The 22897-nt window shown below is 40.2% G+C and overlaps 1 protein-coding gene and 1 pseudogene across 2 annotated transcripts in view; both read left to right on the forward strand.

Annotated features, from left to right (window-relative positions):
• The window catches only part of B3GALT1 (beta-1,3-galactosyltransferase 1), a 747684-nt gene that overhangs the window by 408986 nt on the left and 315801 nt on the right, over positions 1-22897 (forward strand). For both annotated transcript variants that reach the window (XM_069079721.1, XM_069079720.1), the window contains exon 5: positions 1060-1119. The gene's annotated coding sequence lies outside the window, so the exon portion shown is untranslated. The remainder of the gene's footprint in view (positions 1-1059; positions 1120-22897) is intronic.
• LOC138154984 (pyrroline-5-carboxylate reductase 3-like) lies at positions 21363-22825 on the forward strand (annotated as a pseudogene).

Below are 22897 nucleotides of genomic sequence, written 5' to 3' on the forward strand. Positions count from 1 at the left end.
AGATAGATAGATAGATAGATAGATAGATAGATAGATAGATAGATAGACAGATAGATGATAGAAAAAAATTGTATAATCCCTGCACCACTTAAGCATGATCAAGTAAAACAATTCCCTACATAGGTCACTCCTGAACGTGTCCAATATCCTTGCATATTTGTTCATCATCTATTTGTCATAAAGTAGGTAGCACTCTTCTCTGTCAATCCTCTGGAATCTTGGTCAATAATTTAGTAGAGCACAGACCTTAAAACCTTATTCCTGGGATCCACACTGTGAGTTGCCTGAAGGGACTTCATTAGCATCACATTGCCACAGTTGTTCCAAGTGAAAGGATGCTCCCTTTATGACTCTGTTTCCTCTCTCCATTCTTCAGACTCATACCAAACTCTCAGCATCTCTCAAGTCCAATGTGAGCTCAGTGCTCACAATAAATCTAATCTCTACCAGGTGGAAGAGAATTCTGCCCCTCCAGGACTACAACTCCCAGAATTCTTAGTTAGGATTGCAGAAGTTTTTTCTTGACTCGTATGAGAAGTACAAATACCCAGTTTTGCTTGAGTACACACACACACACACACACACACACACACACACGATATTGCCTTTATTACTTCTGTTGTACAAATCATGTTTATAACTTTCTTTAGTTGGGTGGTGGGGAGCAGGGGAGTTCTTTCAATTTTTAATAGCAATAAAAAACCAAATAGAGTCTCTGGTCCCTGGGGATTTTAAATAATCTAATTCATTATGCCAGCATAAAACACCTTAATTTGCTAGTTCATCATTTTCTTGTGATTACAGACATTAAAAAGGCATTTTCTTCTTAATATTCCCAATTGGAGCACATTTGAATTGTTTACCTCGATGTGCTTATTCTTCATTCTTTCATGTAATATAGAAATTAGTCTAAATTCTGAGTGTATCTAACTCAATTCTTTTCTATAATTCAATGAGTCTGGACCGAGTTTTAAAAAAGGTTTGCTGGTTAATTCTGCATTGCACAATATCTCATTCTTAATAGTTATTGTGTTCTAACTCATTTCCTACTTTTGATAGGGTTACTGGACGGGTACAAGGAGGTCCTGGTAGATTAAAGTGTGCCTGGATTTCATCAAGGTATGTGAAAAATTATCTCATGATATCCTTGTAGATGTTATGGAGAAATTTGAGTTGGATGAAAGCACAATTAGGAGGATTCCGTACTGGTTGAATTACTGTACCCAATGTGTGCCTGTTAATAGATTGATGTCAAGTTAGAGATAGGTCTCTTAGGACATGCTACAGAGGTTAGTCTTTAGCCTTACCCTGTTCATCAAATCAGTGGAATACATAAAAGTCATGCTTATCTGAATTTCAGGTAACACAAAGCTGAAAGGGATAGTTAATATGATAAATGACAGAATCAAGGTTCACAGTGATTTTAACAGGGTAGATAAATGAGTGGAAACCAACAAGATGACATTTAATAGGGATAAATGTAAGTTCTTACATGTAGACTCAGGGAAAAAAAAAAAAAAAAACCTCTACAGGATGGCAGAGAACTGGCTTGACAGAAGTTTATGTGAAAAAGTCCTAGAGATCTTAGGTGACCATAAGTTCAAGATGAGCCAACAGTATGGCACAGCTGCTTTAAAAAAATGTGAAGCTAATAATGTTAGATTGCACTTAGATCATTATCTAGATCAAAGAAATAGTAATATGCTGTACTCTGTTCCAATCAGACCTAATTTAAAACTGTATTTCAGTTCCAAGTGCTGCATTTTAAAGGAGACTAGCAAAACAGAGAACCTATGAAAGAGGACAATAAGAATAGTGAAGGTTTGGGAAGCCATGGAATATGAGGAATGATTGAATAAACTGGGGTGGTCTAACATAGAAACTCTCTGCTTCCCCCAAATCTCCCCTATAGTCCTGGATTTGCCTCTAAATTACTACCTGGCTGCCTTATTATGGCTGTTTTTCATTCCCCAAATTTACTTTGGGGCCAAATTCTCTCCTGTGTGTTTTATTGATTTCACCAGATTAGTTTCCTAGGCAGCTAGGCAGCACAGTGGACAGAGTACTAGGCCTGGAATCATGAAGACCTGAGTTCAAATGTAACCTTAGATATGAATTATCTGTGTGACCCTGGACAAGTCATTTAAACCTCTGTTTGCCTCAAATTTTCTCATCTGTAAAGTGGGGACACTAACACCTACCTCCCAGTGAGGATCAAATGAGATATTTGTAAAGTACTTAGCACAGTGCCTGGGACATAATAGGTGCTATTTCAATGCTTATTCCCTTCCCTTGCCCCCCCTCTCTCTCCCCCAAGATCTGAGTAGTCTGTTAGCCAGCTCATCTCAAGTCTGGTAAATGTTTAACTGGCTAGGGATAGGGGAATGTACATGTAAGATACACCTTTAACTCTAGACTTCATTATTTACACTTTATCACTTTCTCAAATCTAGACAGTTAACAATAAATCAAATCCTAATTTGTAGCATTTGTCTACTTCTAGTGGTGGTAGTATAAATTCTCACTCTGAAAATTTAACAATCAGCTCTCTGGAACCCTTCAAGCTTGGCTCCAGCACTCTGTCATCTCTGCTACCAAACTGACATTGATCTTGCTGACCCCTTTAGTCATATTCTGCTAACCTTGTCAAAGCCTGGAGCTCCTCCTTGAGTTCTAATAGAACTAAATCATTTCAGAGGTTTCTTCTAACTCTAAGGATTTGTTATTCTACTCTACCAACCTCAAGAGAAATGTGGTTCCTTCTCCCTTGCTTCCTTCTCCACAAATCTACTGTAAGGTGTAGGTCGGTTGAATCACTACTGCTCACAGCCAGTAACCATGCTCCTAATTATGGCCCCATTTGGGGCTTTGACTACCTCTAACGCTGCTATGATTTGGGGGGGCACATGGCACCCCAATGATATGTCAATCTGTTATATTTCCTTCTTATGTGCCAATGTTTAAGCACCCTTGCAATTATATCCCCCACTATATTGTTCCAGTATCTCTCTGACTTAATCTTGCCTCCTTCTTCTCTCTTCTCCCCCACATCCCTTAATATGGTGTAATCACCCAAATAGAGTAAGGGAGTTTAGAATCAGATTATGGGCAAGTCTGGTAAATTCTCAGAACTTCTTGGCAGCAGTAATACCTAATGAGTTTGTTGTGAGAAAAGCCTTTTGTAGAACTTAAAGAACTTAAATGAATGTAAATTATTCTAAAGCAGTATGGGAGATAGAAAGGATAATAGACCCTGAGGCAGGACATCTTGGTTCTGATTTCTTACTAGCTCTGGGAGACACTTAACTTCCCTGTGCCTCAGTTTCCTTATAGCTCAAAGGGGGATAATAATACTTTTCTCTCACTAACTAGACTGTTGGTAGTGAAAGCATTTTATAAACCTTAAAGCATTATGTCAGTATGAGTTGTGATTCACTCTCCTCCTCCCTGAAGGCAGATGCTAACCCCAAGTGGATCCAGATAGGGAGGACATCAGCAGAAGGCATAAGAGGAAAAGATTCACTTTTCCCTTGAGGGAAGCATAGCTTTGTGTACCTTTGAAGCCATCCCAGCAGCACCCAGCCTCCTTTACTCTAGGTAGAATTAAGCTATGACTGCCTCAGTTGTGTTAAACCCTCTTTTAGGATGTGCTAACTTTGTATGCACCCAGTACTATGTGACTGTTATGGGAAGATATGCCTCTAGAAAATTACAGGACAAAACCATGAATTTTTAGAGGCAAAAGAGTCCTTAAATTTTGCTGTGCTTTTTGTCCTTCAAGATACAGCTCAGGTTCCATAGAAACAAAAGCTCCTTCCTAACAATTTTTCATGATACCCTGCTTGACTTCTTCTACATTTACCATATACTCTACCTTACATTATGGTTATTTCTGTGTCCTATTCCATTCTCCCACTAGATAATAAACCCCTTGAGGACAGGGATTGTGTTGTTTTCCATCTTTCTATAGCCTATCACCAAACCTCACTACCTCTCAAGGCAACTTACTGCATTTTTAGACAATTAAGTTTTTGGAAATTTTTAGACAATTACATCTTTGCATTAAGACAGAATCTGTCTCTCTGTAGCTTCTACTGTCCTCTTAAAGCTTCTCATTGGTCAGTCAGTCAATAAATATTTACTAAATGCCTGCTGTTTGCCAAACGGTGTGCTAAGTGCTGGGGAGGCAAAGACAAATAACCATGTACAAACAAACTAGATAAACAAAGTATGTTTGAAAGACTCAGCAGAGAGAAGGCCCTACAACCAAGATGGATTGGAAACGCCTCCTATAAGTTATCTAGGACTTGAAAGAAGCCAAGGAGACCCTCTAGAACCACCCAAAATAAGTCAAATATTTCATCCAAATAATAGATCCCCTCAACATCTGCCTTCTCTAGGCTGTGGTCATAGAGATATGCATGGAAGTAAAATCACATTCCCTCCTTCCTTTGGTGGGGAGGGAGAGGGAGGGTTAAGATTCGGAAGATTATCTTATTCCCCACGTGAGTAGATGAGCAACTGAGCTCAGCTGGCATCTTACATACTACTCTCGAGCCAGCCAGTCAATACACAACAGTGAGTGAGGAAATACTTTATTTCTCTGTGAGTACTCTAGGGACACTGACCTTCTTGCGGTACCTTGCACACTATACTCCATCTCCAGATCCCCCTGCCTTTTCACAGGCTGTCCTGCATGCCTGGATTACTGTCACTTCTCCCCTCTGCTTTCTGGTCTTGCTGATTTTCTTCAAGACTCAACTCAAATTCTACCATATACAAGAGACCTTCCTCAGTCCTCAGGTCATTCCAGACTACCCCCTCACTGGTAGTCCCTTTCAACTGAAATTGCCATTCATTTATACTAAATATGCATTTTATGTACAAAATGTATTTTACATTTTTTTGTGCTGTATTTATGTATGTAGCTGTTTACAGGTTGTTTCTCTCATTAATATTAGAGCTACTTGAGGTCAAGGCCCATGTCTTTGCCTGTCTTTGTGTCCTTAACACTCATAATAGTGCCTGACACATAGTAAATGCCTAATAAATCTCTGACTCTCTCCCTGTACCACTGCAATAAAAATTGTACTTAGACATAAAGGAGAAATGCCGACCAGTTAATAAGCAGACTGCCTAGGATATGTAGCTGCTTCAGAAGAAAGTCCCACTTTGCTCCTTGTCCACAAATCTACTTGAAGGTATAGCAGCTGGCCCATTGAATCACCACTGCTCACTCCCTGTGACTGTACTTCCAGTTACATCCCCATCTGGGGCTGACTGCCTCTTACACCGACGTCCCTTCTGGGGCATAAGGCAGCCCAATAGCCTGCTAATCTGTTATAATTCCCTCTTAATGTACCAGTGTTTAAAGCACCTTTGCAACTACCTTCCTGCTATATATCACTCCAGCATCTTCTTGACTTAACTCTTGACAATCAACACTCCTCCTTTTCCCCCACCTCCCTCAATCACCACCTCCCTTTAGAGTAGTTAAGAAATTGTGTTTCACCGTCTACATGCACATTCTGTCTAACTTCCTACTTATCTGCATCATGGGGCCTAATTTGCCCAGGCTAGGAAATATTTTGATGCCAAGAGTGGATACGTGCAAGTTACTATATTGTCTCCCTACTTTCTCTCTACAGAAAATGTCGCCATTAAAGTCACTCATAAGGCTCCAACAAAAACCATAGAGACAATGATGTTTCAAAAGAGACAACTTTTCATTGCTGGATGATGGATGGCCCAGTAGTGATTTAAAGTGTGTGCATGCATAAGTTCTATATCCCAAGGCACTGAAAAAGATATAGTAAATATTTCTGATGGAAGTGTACCTCTATGCAAATTAGGCATTTGTTAGTTAAGGTCATAAGTATGTGGCATCCACTAAAAATAATAAATAATAATGTATTCAGAAGAAGGGAAAAGAAAGAAAGGAAAGGAGAGGAGAGGAGGAAACAGTGAAGTAGGGAAAGAAGGGGGAGGGAAGCAAGGGGGAAGATATTAAATGAAAAATTACAAAATGCAGTATTTTTAGTTTGTATATTAAATAATCTGGTTTCCTATCAAATTTTCTTTCTGATTTTCTGCTAATGCATTGCTCTGGTGCCTCGTTGTCATATGGAGGTAACCTTGGGTCATCCAAGAGTAGGCCAGCAGCATATAAGTTATTGTAGGTTCTTCCAATTTAGAAAGACTTTGAATATGGACCTGGAAACACACTGTGTGGCAGTCATCCAAACTGTCCTAAGTTCTGAGATCAATTCTTCACTAGTAAGATAGCATGGCATAGTGGATAGAACGCTAGGGTGAATCAAAAAGGCCTGGCTTCAAATATTATTTTATTTACTTAACTGTGTGACCTGGGCAGGGGTTAACCACTTTAGGCATTGGTTTCCTCATCTATAAAATACAGGGGTTGTGCTTGATGATTCTAAAGTCTCTTCCTAGCTTACAGGTTGGTTACTAGCTGATGATTTTTTTTCCTTCAGGTATAGCAATTCATGAAAGTCATCTCTTAAATTGTAGAGAAGTGGTTTCTATGCCAAGGAAGGGCATGTGCACTTGGGAGAAACCACAGATCCTTTCCATAATGAATTAAATGTCTTTCTGTATGCTTATCTAATCACACAAGGAAGAAATTCACAAGATCTTTAAGAGTTAGTGCTAATACATCCTGTTTCATTTGTGTTGAAGCCCATCAATGCTCAATTACTAAAGTTTCAAAAAAATTAATAATTTTGCTCTAATTTTTCCCACTTAATAATATTTTAGTTTTTCCAATAGCATACAAAGATAGCTTTCAACATTCACTTTTATAAGACTTTGAGTTCCCAACTTTTTCTCCCTCACTCTGCTCTCCCCTCCCCAAAAGGGCAAGCAAATTGACATAGGTTATACATGTACAGTCATATTAGTCATGTTGTGTAAGATGAATCAGAACAAAATGGGAAAATCATGAGAAATAAAAAACAAAAAAATGAAAATAGTCTGCTTCAGTCTGCATTCAATCTCCATAGTTCTTTCTTTGCATGTGTATAGCATTTCCATCATGAGTCCCTTGGAATTGTCTTAGATCATTGCATTTGCTGAGAGGATCCAAACCTATCAAATTTGGTCATTGCACAATGTTGCTGTTACTGTGCACAATGTTCTCCTGGTTCTGCTCACTTCACTTGGCATCAGTTCACATAAGTCTTTCCAGGTTTTTCTGAAATCTGCCTGCTCATCATTTCTTATGGCACAACAGTATTCCATTACAGTTACATACAATGACTTGTTCAGACATTCCCCAATTGATGGGCATCATCTCCATTTCCAATTCTTTGCCACAACAAAAAGTTGCTCTAATTTTTTTAAGAAGAGCTAAATTTCAATTTCAATTATCCATGACTATAGGTGAGATGCTGCACCTTAGTGCCCTCTGAAAAAGTCAGTGAGAAGCTGGCATACAAGGCACAGTGTTTTACCCTCCATAGAGTTTTGTTTTCACATGGTGCTGGCTAGATCTCTTACACTCTACCATGAAACAGTTCATTACTCACCCTTGGGAAGTGGAGAAACAGGCTTTCCCTAAAGGAAATTGTTTAATGGCTTTAAAAGAACTAAGTGCAAAGCTTGCTTCCAATACTTTCTAACCTGATGATCAATCGGGTTGTGGAAAGGAAAGTGGTTTGGAAAACTGTAAAATGTATCTGAGCTGTTGTCATTGCTCTGTGGTTGAGATGCAATGTGATATAGTGAATGGAAACCTGGTCTCAGAGCCAGGATGACCTGTGTTCAGTTCCCACCCTAACACATGCTGGTTGTTTCAAGTTGTTTAACTTCTCAGAACCCCCAGGTAGCTCTCTATAGCTGTAGAGCAGTCACAAATGTACATTGGTTAAAAAAAAAGGATTCCTTCCCTAGAATTGTTCTTTCCCAATAAAGTTATAGGTCTGGACCCCACCCAAAGATATTATTATTATCATTCTCACCTTTTTTCAATAGGTTTCAGATATAAATAGTCCTGAGACAAGTAACTACTCTATTATTCTTTATTTTTTGCTTTTTGGAGGGCAATTGGGGTTAAGTGACTTGCCCAAGGTCACACATTTTGTGTTAAGTGTCTGAGGCCAGATTTTAACTCAGGTCCTCCTGACTCCAGGGCCAGTGCTCTATTCATTGTGCCAATTATTCTATTATTCTTTTATGTTTAATGTTTTACAGACTATTGAACAACTGGACAAGATAAGTGCTTTTTTGTAGTTGAATAAAAGCAGTGGGCTGTAATCTTGTCCTCTGTAGACTCATTGCAAGCATCCTCAGCACAAGTCCAGGAGCAGACAGGACAATAAGGATGCACCTTATCTTCTGCCTATATGCTTTAGATCTCCTCTTATTGGCCTTCTGTATTTTGAAAGCTTTTGCTCTCATTTTGGAACTCATAATATGTAGCTGGTGTATTATGAGTATTTGACATCTATTAAAAAGTTCCTTGATTTGCTATTGATTGGTGTTATGTCCAGGCAATGATAAGCAACAGTTCGATCCATGATAATGGTCTGGTGTTAGCACAATCTATTCTCCAGAACATTTAGGGATCTGTGGTTATGGTTTAGGTTTCTGTTTTATTTCAGTATATGAAAAGTAATGAGCTTCTGGGGTATAATTCTAGCCATCAGGCCATGTCTGTACATATTTGGTAAGTACTGTTTTCAGGTCAAAGGAATTTCAAGTCAAGAAGAACAGAAAGAACTCCAAAGCTCCTAGAAAACAACATCACCCATCCAGTGGATTTGTCATTCTTATTGTTGCTATTTCATTCTTATCTTTTTTTATGGAAACATCTATTAAACATTTATTAAAAAATTCTGTTCTTAAGTGCTTATGGATCGATGTTTGGGTGGATGTGGATAACACTTCTCCCTATAATGATGCCCCAGATCCCACACAGGTTATTTATTGATTCTTAAGGACACTTGGAAGTTTGTCATTGCAGGACAGGGATTGTTTTTTCTGCTAGCTTATAAAGACAGAGAGCTTCTGGTGAATCACACTAGTCACTTGATTGTACTTCTGTAAATATCCAGGAAATGCTCATTTTTTTTTTCAATCTGAAATAATGCCATGCAACTTCTTGAATTTCATTTCGTATAATCATCATCATTACCATCTATGTCAAAGAAAACAGATACAAATAGTACTGGGACAAGTCAGTATCCTCTTATGATTTTATAACTAATATTCTACAAACTATTATAATGGTGGATTAAAGAACTGTTTTCTGTAGTTGAATAAAAGTGTCATGTTTTAAGCTCATCTTCTGTGGGCTCACAGAAAGAATTCTTAGCACAACTCTAGTGGCAGACAGAGGACAACCAGGTGGCACAGTAGGGGACTGCCAGGTCTGGAGTCAAAAACACTCATCTTTCTGAGTTCAAATCTGGTCTCAGGTACTTACTAGCTGTGTGACCCTGGGCAAGTCATTTAAGCATCTTTGCCTCAGTTTCCTTATCTGTAAAATGAGCTAGAGAAGGAAATGGCAAGCCACTCTAGTATCCCTGCCAAGAAAACCCCAAATGAGGTCATGAAGGTTTTGACATGACTGAAAATGACATAACAGTGATAGACAGAATAATAGTTCCCTCCCTCATCCTGTCCCCGTGTGATTTTGATCTCCTTTGCTATGTGTCCTGGAAATTATTAGTATATGGAATGAAGATAAAATATGAAATATCCACATGCTTTCCATCTCCTGCTGGGTTCAACATATCCCCTGAGGAAAAGTGGCAAGGGTCAGGCTGGGCCAGACAGGGACTAGGTCTGGCCAAGTGTCTTCCATCTGCCCCAAAGCAATGACTTCCATCTGTGGAAGTTGTGCCATGTGCCAGAACAAGGCAACTGCCAACTCCTGTTGTCTGCCTGATCCCCCATCTGGGATATGGAGAACCCTCAGTGCAAAGAGGTGCCTCCCCTTTGACCTCAAGCCTTCTGTCTCCTGATGCACCTGTACCCTTGAGGAAAGAGGAAGTGGAATGTTGGTGGTGACTGGGGCTTCTTTCCTCTGCTGTGTAGGTTCAACTTCCTTCTCCTCCATCTCCCCTCTTCTGTCTATTCTTCAACTTTCAGAGAAGAGAAGAATAGTGAAGCAGGACCTCTCATCAGATTATCTGACTGTGCTTCCCATCTCACCATCTCATGTTGCATTTGTCTCCAGCTGATCTCCAGGCTTTTTGGGGAGTGCAGTAGCACCCTCCGTGCAATGATAAACATTCTCACCTGATCATAGCCTTCACATAACAGTGATTTTGAGTTCCTATAGGTCATCATTCAAACTCTATTCCCCACCTGCCACCACCCAATTCCTAATTCCTATCCCCCTCAACCCTCCCACCCCGTAATTTCAACCAAATACAACTCAGTTCTTCCTTTGTGCCCTGTGAAATATCTGTTCCATAGGCAACAAGGTTCCCTTCATTTTAAATCTTTTCCTTTCTCACTGCTTTTGTTTACTAGCTATTACTAAAATCTGGCTTCACTGATGGTGCCTTCTCCCTGACCACTATTTCTAGGCTTCACCTTCACTCATTCCCCTTGGCTGACTGGTCAAAGCTGGGAAGTTGGAATGCTCCTTGCTCACCATTGCCACTTCCAGGTTCTCTCCATACCTCCATCACTCAGTAACCTTTCTTGCTTTGAGGTTCATGCTCATAATACCTACTACTCAATCCAAATCCTGGTAGCTATTGTCTCCAGACTGCCAAGTCAGACCTCCCTCCTTTTTCAACAAATTTGCTGTATGGCTCACAGTTTTTCTCACTTCCCCAAACTCCTGCCTTCAGGAGGGACTGGGGGAAGGGGACTCCAACATACATATTCACTTTCCCTGAAACTGTTACCATGCAGTTTCTCAACCTACTCATTTCCCATTAGTCATTTCTTCTCCCTACTTCAACCATAAAAGAGATGGCCATACCCTTGATCTTCCCATCACCCACAAATGTACCAAGAATTCTGAAATTGCTTTGTCTGACCATAATATATTGACTTTTCACCTCTTCCCTCCACAAAACCCTACTCTTCATCAGCACTGTGACCTCTAATCCCTTGTCCCCTCAATTCTCTCCCAGGACTTCTCCCCTGGCCTAACTACTCTCTCCTCTTTCCTCCATTTTGACCCCTTGCAATCCAATTCAACTCTGCTCTGTCCTCCTCTCTTGAATCCCTAGTGCCCCCATCATTTTGCCAAGGCTCAGCCTTGCATCACTCTCACCATCTTCTGTCTTTACTCCTAACATATGTGCTGCTGAATGAAGGTGGGACAAATCATGCAACCATTCTGATTCCAATACAGATTTATATTACAACAGCCTCAACTGAGCCCTCACTGTTGCTAGGCCATCCTACTATACCTTTTCAAGCTTCCTAAAACCTCCCATGGTTCCCCTCCCCTACATTCTCAGCCAAGAACCTTGCTTCCTAATTTACTGAAAAATTGAAGCCATGAGCTCCCTTTTCTCCCGTCTTCCCCATCTTATGCCTCTATTTTGCCTTCTGCCACTATCTATTCCTATATCTCTTCTACCCTCTGTGTCTATGAAAAAGCCATCTACAATAAGTGCCTCCACTTTCTCTTCTCTCACTCTCTTCTCAACCCCTTATAATATGACTTCCAAGTTTATCATTCCACAAAACTGGTTCCTCAAGAAAAATAAAGAATTTTTTTAAATGAAAAAAATACTCTCTCTAAAGATATCATCAATCTCTTACTGGTCAGATCCAGTGGATTTTCCTTAATCCTTATTCTCAGAAACATCTTTTCAGCCTTTGTTATTATTGATCATCATGTCCTCCTTGATACTCTCTTCTTCCTAAGTTTTGGGCACGCCATTCCTTCCTTGTTCTCCTCCTACTTCTCTGACCATTCCTTCTCTGTCTCCATGTCTTGACTCTCCTCCAGATCATGCTATAGGTATCCCTCAGGGTTCTGACCTGGGTCCCTTTCTCTTCTCCCTCTATGCTACACTTAGTGACCTCATCAGGTCCCATGAATATAATTATGATCTCTATGCTGATGAGTGAGAGTTCTGTTACTGTTCACAGGGACCATATTGTTTATACTACAACATCTCCCATTCTATCTTCATCATTATTTAACATTGGTTTGAAGTATGGCACTATCTATGGTATGGTATTGCTATATACCATGGATTCAAGTAAGGCAGGGGGAAAGCCTGGTTTAAAGACTTAAAGAGACGTTAGTTATAAATCAACCTCAGCAACAACCAATAGGCTTTTGTCTAAAAACACTCTAAAGATTTTGAAATAAAAGGTGGCTTTAGTTCCTGTTGTTAAGATACAGCCACAGTCCTATTTTTCCCCCTTTCACAACAGTGCATAAAATCAGATCTACAAGGTAGAGAGAGAAACAGAAATCTAACAAGGGATGCTCTGTATCTCCCAAGATGAAGACATAGTCAACATTTTGAACTAAGCCAATGACAAGTTTGAATGATTTAAAGGTTAATCTGGATCAGTTTTGATGCTGTTTTTAGCATGCAAAAAACAACAATAACCACAACACTTGTCACAGAGCTGAAAACTATATTTGAGCTAAAAATAAGTAAAAGGAAGTTCAGAACAAAGGTGAATTTGTAGACTTTTTCAAACTGCATTTATCTTCCTAAATGCAGTTCTCATACTGCCACCCTCCTAGTAAGGGAGTCAGGGTAAGATTGTGGTATCAAATTATTATATTAAGGAGTCAGAAGATGGGGGTTCAGATGCCAGCTCCTCTCCTTCCTTCCTTTGTGATTTGGGGCACGTCATTTTACCTGTCTGCCCCTAAGAACTAAAATGAGAGGACAGGACTAGATGACCCCATAGGGTCTCTTTTATAGCTTCAAATCCTTCATGAGAGGCCCCAGCCACGCTCACTTCCCTCCCAGATAGATCCATTCTTTGTACTTCTCTACCTCCTAGCAGCAGCATCTCCAGCCTGGAGATACCTGCACCCTGAGATCCATTCTCCTGATTGATGAGTCCCCAAGCCAGACTAGCCTTTCATTAGTTACCCCAGACAGACTCACTTCATTCTCAGTTCAATACATGCTCTGGACTTCTCCAGCTCCCATGAGCTTTCCATACCCTTCCCCCCTTCCTTTTCCAATTCTCTTTTATATTGTCTTCTGTCGTTAAAATTTAAAATCTTTGAGGGTAAAGAGTATATTGCTTACTTTTATTTGTATCTCCAGTGCTTAGCAGAATGCTTGACACAAAGTAAGTATTTAATAAATATCTTGTGCCCATTTATATTTACATCTATTTATCTATCTGCCTTTATCTACTTATCTACCTCTATCTATCTATCTATCTATCTATCTATCTATCTATCTATCTATCTATCTATCTATCTATCTATCTATCTATCCTTATGTCTGTGACTTACTCATGACATAAATGATCCAGGCATGTTTTGGGCTACTACTAACTTATTGGCTCACCCAGACAATCTAGGAATTTCAACATCTATGGCGTACTTTAGGTTTTAATCACCAGCTCTTAGAAATATATATTCAAAAGTATCAAAGCATAGACAGGCTAATTTATAAGTCAATGAAAAAAAAGATATTGCAATGATCATAGACAATAACAATACCCATCAGTGAGCAGTTCCTCCCAAAAGGCTAATATAATATTAATCATTTGAAATGTTGTACTGGATAAGTCTTCAGCAAAGCGCACCCAGGATGGGGTTGTTGTTAGTGAGGGTTTTTCTTCATATTTATGTACACCTTCATGGCTATCACTTTTCCTACAACTTATATCTCCATTAATTTTCAAGGGATGTCAATGTTTATTACTCAATATCCTAGTCCCTTTTTCCATCCCTCATGCTTTATTGGATCTGGGACTTTAACTTCAACCACTTCTCAGCAAATCTCCCTGGCTGCTTTACTGGATTCAGTTTCCCATTTTGGTCTTTTCCAATGTCCTATTTCACTAGATATACTATTCCTGCTTCCTGAAGTTCTCCTTAGACTCCAAAAGATGGTGATTATTTCTTTTCCCTAAAGAAGTGACTCTCCATCTCTAAGATTCCCAAATGTTTATCAGCTCAAAAATGCAATTCTAGGGTCTCTATTTTAGAAGTTTTCTCTTGTACTAAGGTTCCAAAACACCAGCCCTAACACAAAAGGTCTCCCAGAAGTCAAAAACTACCTTTCCCAATACTCATAAGTCTGTTCCCCCAATTTCAACTTGTCTACAGTTAATTTTTAAATTTAATGGCACCTCTTCCCCAACACCTTGACTCTGTGACTCCCACATGCATCAGCACCTCCCATGATTCTAGAGCAGGGATTCTTAATCTGGGGTCCGTGATATTTAAATATATTTTGATAGCTATGTTTCAATAAAATGTATTTCCTCTGTCATCCTATTTATTTTATATCATGATTCAGCAGTGGGATTAATAGGCTTTATCAGACTGCCAAAGAGGTCCATGACACACACACAAAAAAGGACCCAAGGTCTAGAGGCAAAAAAGAACCTAACCTTTTCCTCATTGTCTCACTGTCCTCCAGGAAACCTCCTGAAGAAATGAGGATTATTCAAATTCCCTGTGGCCTTTTACCTGGATTTCTAAGGGAGGAGGGAGATACATATTCCTGGAGACGGAGACATAGAGACAAAGGGGGTGGGAGAGGGGGCGGTGGGGGGTGGGGAGGGGCAGGCTCATTTGTAGGTTTGGGTCATCCTGAATATGTAATCTACTATATTTACAAGACTGACTCACAGAGAGCAGGACCTATATGTGCCTGATGTTAGTTCAATTTCTGTACAGTCTGTAAAGAGAAAGCTAGGCACAGTTGGATGCTTAGTGCCCCTCTGATTTAGAAATTTCAGAACTCAGAAGATGTTAAAAAAACTAATGAAAAAGACATTTATTAAATATAGTGAAACTCAAAAATCAAATGTTGCTAACATACAATAATGAAAAATGAATTTGTAGTCACATGAATAATTTTTTTTTTACTTTTGGCATTTCCTAACTTCTTTAAAATTCTGTAAATTCACACTTATCTTGAATAATCTCCAGGAAAGCAGCAAGATACTTTGAGGATAGGCAACAGTAGTCTGAGTAAAATTCATAGCAATATTTACCTTTAAGATTAAATATCACAGTTTAGAAGGGATACAGATTGTATATTTCTGGTGCAAAGGTGGAGACTGTGTTTAAAGAAAATGCGCAAAAACTGTGAAATCATGCAAACAACAAATAGGAAAAAATGACATAGATCTAGGATGAGAAGCAAATGAAATGTGGTAAATTCTAGGAATATCAGCTGCTAACATTAATATTCAAAAATGTCATAATCAGTTGTTAGTTTATTCTGATTCCTTAGCTCTCTGCACAGGAACATTCTTCCGATGTCATCACTTGGAATAGCTCAGCAAACATCTTTGTTCTGAGCCTACACCCATTAAATTTTACTTGTTTTCTAGTATGCCCCTCTCACCCACCATCTCAAATGACCTTTAAGTGACAGTACAATTAAAAAACAAATTAAACATTTGAGAAACTCTTATTTCTGGAAGTCTAAAGATCTCAAGAGGATATAACCATGATGGCATTTCTTTGATTATGCATTTATTCCTCTGTTTCATAACTACTAAGGATAGAGACTGGACCTTTGGTCTCATTAGCATAGGTAACTCCCAGATGAGGAAATCCCTCTTCCAATGCAGATCAGCACTTCTTTTCAATTTAGAGCTTTAGGGAGTTGCCTAGAGCAGAGCTTCTTAAACTTTTTCCACTCAGGACTCCTTTTTGCCTTTCAGCAGTGCTGGTTGGCATTGCATGGCCTGAGGGCATGTGCAGTTCAAGGTATGAATGCTTTGTGTTCAGAATTGAAACTGAAGTGAAGTTGCACTATGTGGGCAATGCAGCCAGAAACACCTTGGATTCATTACAGGTTTGATTTTGAATTAGTTTTTGGTTGTTGCCAGACCTTTTACTGTTGCCACATTTTTTTCTACCCCATATGGGGTCTCAACCCACAGTTTAAGAAGTGCTGGCTAGAGGGGTGGCTAGGTGGCACTGTGAATAGAGCAACGGCCCTGGAGTCAGGAAGACCTGAGTTCAAATATGACCTCAAACACTTAACACTTACTAGCCCTGTGACCTTGGGCAAGTCATTAACCCCAAATTGCCCTGCCTTCCCTACTCAAAAAAAAAAAAGTGCCAGCTAGAGCACTGAGAGAATCTGAGTTGCTCAGAGTCTCACAACCAGGAGAGATCAGAGGCAAAGCTTAATGACAAAACTAGCATGTGTGCAGTGCATGAAGGTTTGCAAAGCTTAACAAATGTCATTTCATTTGATCCTAACAATAACCATGGGAGGTAGGTGCTATAATTGTCCCCATTTTTACAAATGAGGAAACAGAGTCAGGCAGAGGATAAGTGACTTGCCCAGGGTAACAGACAGTAAGCATCTGAGGCTGCATTTGAACTTGTCTTCCTTGTTTCTGGGTCTAATGCTTCAGCTAGTGCACCACCTAGCAGCCTCATTAACCCCATGTCTTCCTGGCTTTGGGACCAGCTCACAATACAGTATGCCCCCACTACCTCTCAGTAACAATTAGAGAAAATTTTTCTTAACCCAAATTCCTCCTGCTTAGTTTAAGCCTTTTTCTTTCAATTCTGTTGTCAAGCAGGATTATAGAATAACTGGTCATTTAGACTCTGAAAAAGCAATTTTGGAATTTAAAGGCTGTTTTAAAAAGAGTTTTTTAAGCTCTGCTGTGCATGGTAGTATTAAAATCCATTAGTGAGGGGCGGCTAGGTGGCACAGTGAGTAGAGCTCCGGCCCTGGAGTCAGGAGGACCTAAGTTCAGATCTGGCCTCTGACACTTAACACACACACACACACACACACACACACACACACACATACACAAAGCTAGCCATGTGACCTTGGGCAAGTTACTTAACCCCAATTACCCTCCAAAAAAAAATTCATTAATGGACATAACCCCTGAAGATCTTCTATTGAAAACAGAAATCCTGGCATGAAGAAGAAGGGAAATAGGTGGGAAAGGCTCTCTGAGAGCAAAGTTCAAGTGCTGATGTTTACATGCCCTGGGTATGTTATGGTAGAATCATTTGTGAGATATGTAAGCTCATGTACATTGGTCAGCCTGTGGCAGGTGTATGTGAATAATTGACCATAATCTACTCTGTTAAAAGATAATAAATGAGGGTGAAATTGTCTGTATTTAACTGGAAACCCAGGGGTAGGTCAGCTGTTCCAAAAATCCCCAAGGCTAAAGGGACCTCTTAGTGATGGTAGCAGTCACTCTCTTGCAGGTCTGCCTCTGATCTTCATAGTCAGTTTGTGTTTTTGTCTTTTCTTTTTTTTTTTTAAGCAATCTTAAAAAATAAGTAACTTGGGTTAAGTAACTTGCTCAAGGTTACACGGCCAGTTATTTCTGAGTGTGGTGCTGAGTGTCTGAGCCCGGCATTCGATCTCCAGGTCGTCCCAACATGGGAGCCGGTGCTCTTACTCACTGAGCCACCTGGCCGCCCCTAAGCAATTAGGGTTAAGTAACTTGCTCAAGGTTACACGGCCAGGTGTTTCTGGGTGGGTGCTAAGTGTCTGAGCCCGGGATTCGATCTCCAGGTCTTCTCAACACTGGAGCCGGTGCTCTTACTTGCTGTGCTACCTGGCCGCCCTTGTCTTTTCTTTTTAATGGTCCTTTCTTCTCTAGTTGCTTTCCACTCCCATTTTCTATCAGCAGCTACTGGTCTGGCACTATAACCATAGATGCTTTTTCTCCATTTCTCCATTGAATAAAAAGCTGAAGTTGAGGGCCTTTTCTGGCAATGTTTGAAATAACCTTCACCTTTTGTGTATCTAGGTTGGAACCTTCCAGCCCTAACCTAGGAGGAGGTGGCTACCTCAGGATTGGTTCATGGTTTGAAGGAGTCTTATCTGACTACTCACTGCCAATTGTCAATAGAGTATAAGTCAGGGGTTATTTAACATAGGTCCATGAACTTGTTGATAGATGATAGATAGATAGATAGATAGATAGATAGATAGATAGATAGATAGATAGATAGATAGATAGATAGATAGATAGATCATCCTTTGTGTTTTCTTATACATTTAAAAACATTCCTTAAGCTTTACCAGATAGCCAAATGTGTCCATAATATAAAAAAAAGCCAAGAACCCCTGATATATGCAGCATAGAGTAATTCTCTAAAGTATCATCCCCAAGGAATCAACCTACATAAGTGGAATATATGCAAATGTTATCTCTGAGGACCACTTTTTACCGATTCCCTGTAATATTCTCTCAATTTCTGCCCCACCCCCTCTTTGGGCTCTTCAAACTCATCCCAACTCTCCCACACCTATTTCTCATTTAATTTAAAGTCCACAACAACAATCCATCCTACCATTCCAGGTTTATTTCCTATTTCTCTCTTTTTTAAACTGCACAGTGAAACTCCTTTGTGATATAACAATCTTTGTGAATTACTATGGCCATGTGTATACACACATATGTATATATATTTAATACATATGTATTATATATACATGCATAATACATACATGTGTGACCAACTTTCTGGTGATGAAGGCCCAGCTGGGCTAGAACTTGGAAGAAAAATAAAATTAGCTAACATTAAACAGCATTTTAAACTTCATAAAGGGCTTTACAAATATTGTCTCATTTTATCTTCATAGAAACCCTGAGAGGTAGGTCTTTTTATTTAAATTTTATACATGAGGAAACTGAGGCTGAGAAGGGTTATGTGACTTGCTGAGAAAAGAGAAAGAAAAGAAAGTAGAGGAAAGGGAAGCAAATGAAAGCAAAAGCAAAAAGAGAAGAGGTGGAGGAAAGGAAAGAGGAGAGGAGAGGAAAAAAGAGAGGAGAGGAGAGGAAAAAAGAAAGGAGAATAGGGTGAAAAACAAAGAAACTCAAGCCCAAAGGAGGTAGGTTTGGGGTGTTTTGGGGGGTGGGGTAAGGGTTGTATAATGGGCAGTTTCTAGGATGTTACAATGTAAAAAAACTTCCTATCAGCTAATGTCCATAACAGGAAAAGACAATTAGGAAATACACTCATTGTACTTTTGTGTATTGTTTTTATTTTCAAGACTAATTATTTGTTGGTTTAATTAAGGATTATGTCCTAATCAAAAGTATCACCATGTAAAAATATTTGCCTTCTGGCTTCCTGCTATGAAATTCAATACTTATGATCTTCAAAAGTACTTATAAAATGCCAACACATTATTAATGGCTGGTAATCAAGGCAAACAATTTGTTTGGATATATAAGTATAAACAGAAACACCCATTGATAAAAACAAATACCAGTAATGAATTTATTAAGTGTCCTTTTTCCTCTATGGAAAAATAACCAACAATAAAAGTCGTTTTAAGCAATATATTGGAAATATTCTCTAGCAACCTGAAAGGGTTAATACAGCTTGCAAAATTACCTGGTTTGCTGTAGATTGTAACTGAGCAGGGTTGTCTGAAGGAATTCTGTACTAATAGAGCTCCAGAAAAAAAATGATAAGGCACTTTAAAAAAAATAAGTAAAAAGGAGTGCGGACTTCTGGTTGGATGTCAGGCATCTCCAAATGAAGCCGTGTTCCTTGCTTCACCAGTAGGATTATGGTTCTTATCTAAAGACCAGAAGAATCTAATATGATCAGCATTGCCCCATTCTGTTTTCACACAAGTTCTGTATAGTGTAAACTAGATCATAGTCTCATTAGCACATTAATGAAGATATGAATGGAAAGATGAAAGAAATGGAAATATTATTTAAGATGAAAATATAACCTAGGTTTTTAATTTTCAATCCCAGTGTCCTACTTAAGAGTTCATTGGCCTTTGTTCATGTGGGAGTTATAATTGCTTTCTTTCAGGAAATGTATGTTATCCAGTGGGATTAATGTTTTCCTAATACCACCACAATAAAACTCTTGTATGACTTCAATACATGGCTCAAAGTTTACCTCCTTCAAGACATCTTCTGGGGTAGAGCTAAGATGGTGGAGTAAAAGCAGGAACTTGCTTGAGCTCCTGCACTAACCACCTCCAATACCTATAAAAATAATAAAGACTCTAAACAAATTTTAGAGCTACAGAACCCACAAAGTGACAGAGAGGAACAAATCTCTCGCTGAAGGTAGCCTGGCAGGCCTTCAAGAAGGGTCTATCACACTGAGCTGGGAGCAAATCATAGTCCCACATAAACCAGCAACACATACCAGATGGAGCTGCCTTCAGGAGAGTGAACCACTTGCACCTGTGGTGGTTTCCAGACTTTCAACCCATAAATGCCAAAGAGAAAGTAAAAGGTCAGTGGGGAGCCCTGTTGATCCAGGGTGAGAGAAGAGCGCAGTCTGGCCCCCGCCACTGGGGAGAGAGGTGGTGGTGGCACAGCAGCTATGGCTGCCTCTGGAGCTCCTGGACTGGACCAAGCAACCATTCAGAGGGTAATCGCTCTTGCTTTGACCTGCTTAGATCTGGATTGCAGTCTTGGGTGGTGATCTTGGGATGAGGAATGCTAGTGTGCCAGAGCTTGCAGTGGCTGTACAGAGGGCACCCTCCTCATAGCTCTGACAACAGCTCTTGACAACAACTGCCAAATCCCCAGAAATTTGGAACACAGCTCTCTCCACTCTGGAAGCAGAGTTCTACTGTGGCAAAGAGCTCAAAAGTCAAGTAATTGGTTGGCAAGATGAACAAACAGAAGAAGCACAATCAGACCATAGAATCTTTTTTGGGGGGACAAAAAGGATCAAAACATAGGACCAGAATAAGAAAACAAAGTCAAAGCCCCTGCATCAAAAACTTCCAAATAAAAATATGAATCAATCACAGGCCATGGAGGAGCTCAAGAAGGATTTTGAAAATCAAGTAAGAGAAGTGGAAGAAAAATTGGGAAGAGAAATGAGAATGATGCAAGAAAAATCATGAAAAGCAGCTCAATAGCCTGACTGAAGAAAATAACCTTAAAAAACTCAAATGGCCAAAGAGACCCAAAAAGCCAGTGAGGAGAAGAATGTTTTAAAAAGTTGCATTTGCCAGATGGAAAAGGAATTTCAAAAACTTACTGAAGAGAATAATTCCTTCAAAATTAGATTGGAGCAAAAGGAAGCTAATGACTTTATAAGAAATCAAGATTCTATAAAACAGATTCAAACAAATGAAAAAATAGAAGGCAATGTGAAATATCCCATTGGAAAAACCACTGACCTGGAAAATAGCTCCAGGAGAGATCATTTCAAAATTATTGGATTCGGTGGGGTTGATATTGCCCATCTGAAGTAGCACCTGAGAGAAATGGCTGGGGCAGCCACAGCAGCCATGGCAGCCACGGCTGTAGCCACCACAACAGCAGCCTCATCAACAAAGGTGTCATCTTTGACCCTGTATCTAACTTCATCTTCAACATTGTCATCGTCTACGACAATCCCGCCCCCAGTATCAGTGTCGATGCCCCAGTTACCCTGGTCACCGGATTCCTCGATGCAGATTGGCTTTGTGGGTGCAAGCTGTATGGCCAAAGCTATTGCAATGGCCATCATTGTGTCAGGAAAAGTGGAAGCTCACAACATAATGGCAAGTGCTCCATCAGACAAGAACCTGTGGCATTTTCAGAATTTGGGCTGTAAAACAACTCATTCCAAGACCAAAGTACTTCAGAACTGCAGCATAGGTTTTGGGTTTGTTTTTTTTGTTGTTGTTGTTGTTTTTTGCCACCAAACACCACATCCTACCTATGGTACTGGCTGAGATTTCTCCTGCTGTCACCAGGAAACATGTTCTTTTTTCAGTAGCTGCTGGCATCTCTCTGAACACCCCCTGGAGAAGCTGCTTCCCCCTAAATCAGGGGTGCTCTGGACCATGCCTAATCTACCTTGCAGAGTCCAGGAGGGCGCAGTGGTAATGGCTCGAGGCCACCATGCTGCGAAACCTGAAACTTAATACCTACAAAATCTTTTATCTCTCTGTGGTCTGTGTGAGGAGGTACCAGAGGCCTACATCAACATCCACACAGGCCTCAGTGGCAGGGGTGTAGCCTATGTTTGCATGTTCTCTGAAGCTCTGGCAGAAGGTGCCAGCAAACTGGGAATGCCAAGTGTACTGGCTCAGCAAATTGCTGCCCAAACACTTCTAGGGGCAGCCAAATTGCTTTTACAAAGTGGACAGCATCCTGCCCAGCTTTGATCCAAAGTGGAGGAACCACCATCTAGGAACCACCAGACTTCATGCCTTGGAGAAGGAAGGATTGCTGCAATGAACACCATGGAATCTGCCACCCGCCAGGCACAGAAACTGAACAAGTAGTAGGCATCCTGGGCACCAGCCATCTCCTTCCCCCAGCTTTGTTCCTCCTCTCCCAGAGGTTGCAAGAGCTAACACTGTGGGTGAAAGAAGAGACTTCTCAGCTGTAGGTAGAAACCCCTTTATTCAAACCAGCTGGCATCTTTCTTCCCTGGGTACAGGACCCTTTCCTTGAATGTGTACCCTGATCACTCCCTGACTCCCCACCCAAAAGGACTCCAGGTTGATCTGCTTTTAGGCACATCCTCTCCACCCTGGGATATCTATGGATATACACTGAGAGAACAGCTGCTTTCCCTTTCTCTCTTGCTAGACTTGTCCCACTCTGCTCATAGGCTTTGTGTGGGGCAGAATAAGAAGAGGATAGTAGCTCAGCCCTTTCCATTCCAGTCCCTGCTTCCCCAAGACCTTTCCAAACAGACAGGAAACAAAAAGATCCCCAAGTTTATGCACCAGTAGATTTTATGTTGGCTCAGCCTGACTACTACTCCAGTCTCAATTTTCTCATCTCCATTCAGGAAATTACAAGG

The sequence above is a fragment of the Petaurus breviceps genome, unplaced genomic scaffold (assembly GCF_028583685.1).
Source record: "Petaurus breviceps papuanus isolate PSGF00001 unplaced genomic scaffold, PetGlider_PUasm1.0 91133, whole genome shotgun sequence".
NCBI lineage: Eukaryota > Metazoa > Chordata > Mammalia > Diprotodontia > Petauridae > Petaurus > Petaurus breviceps.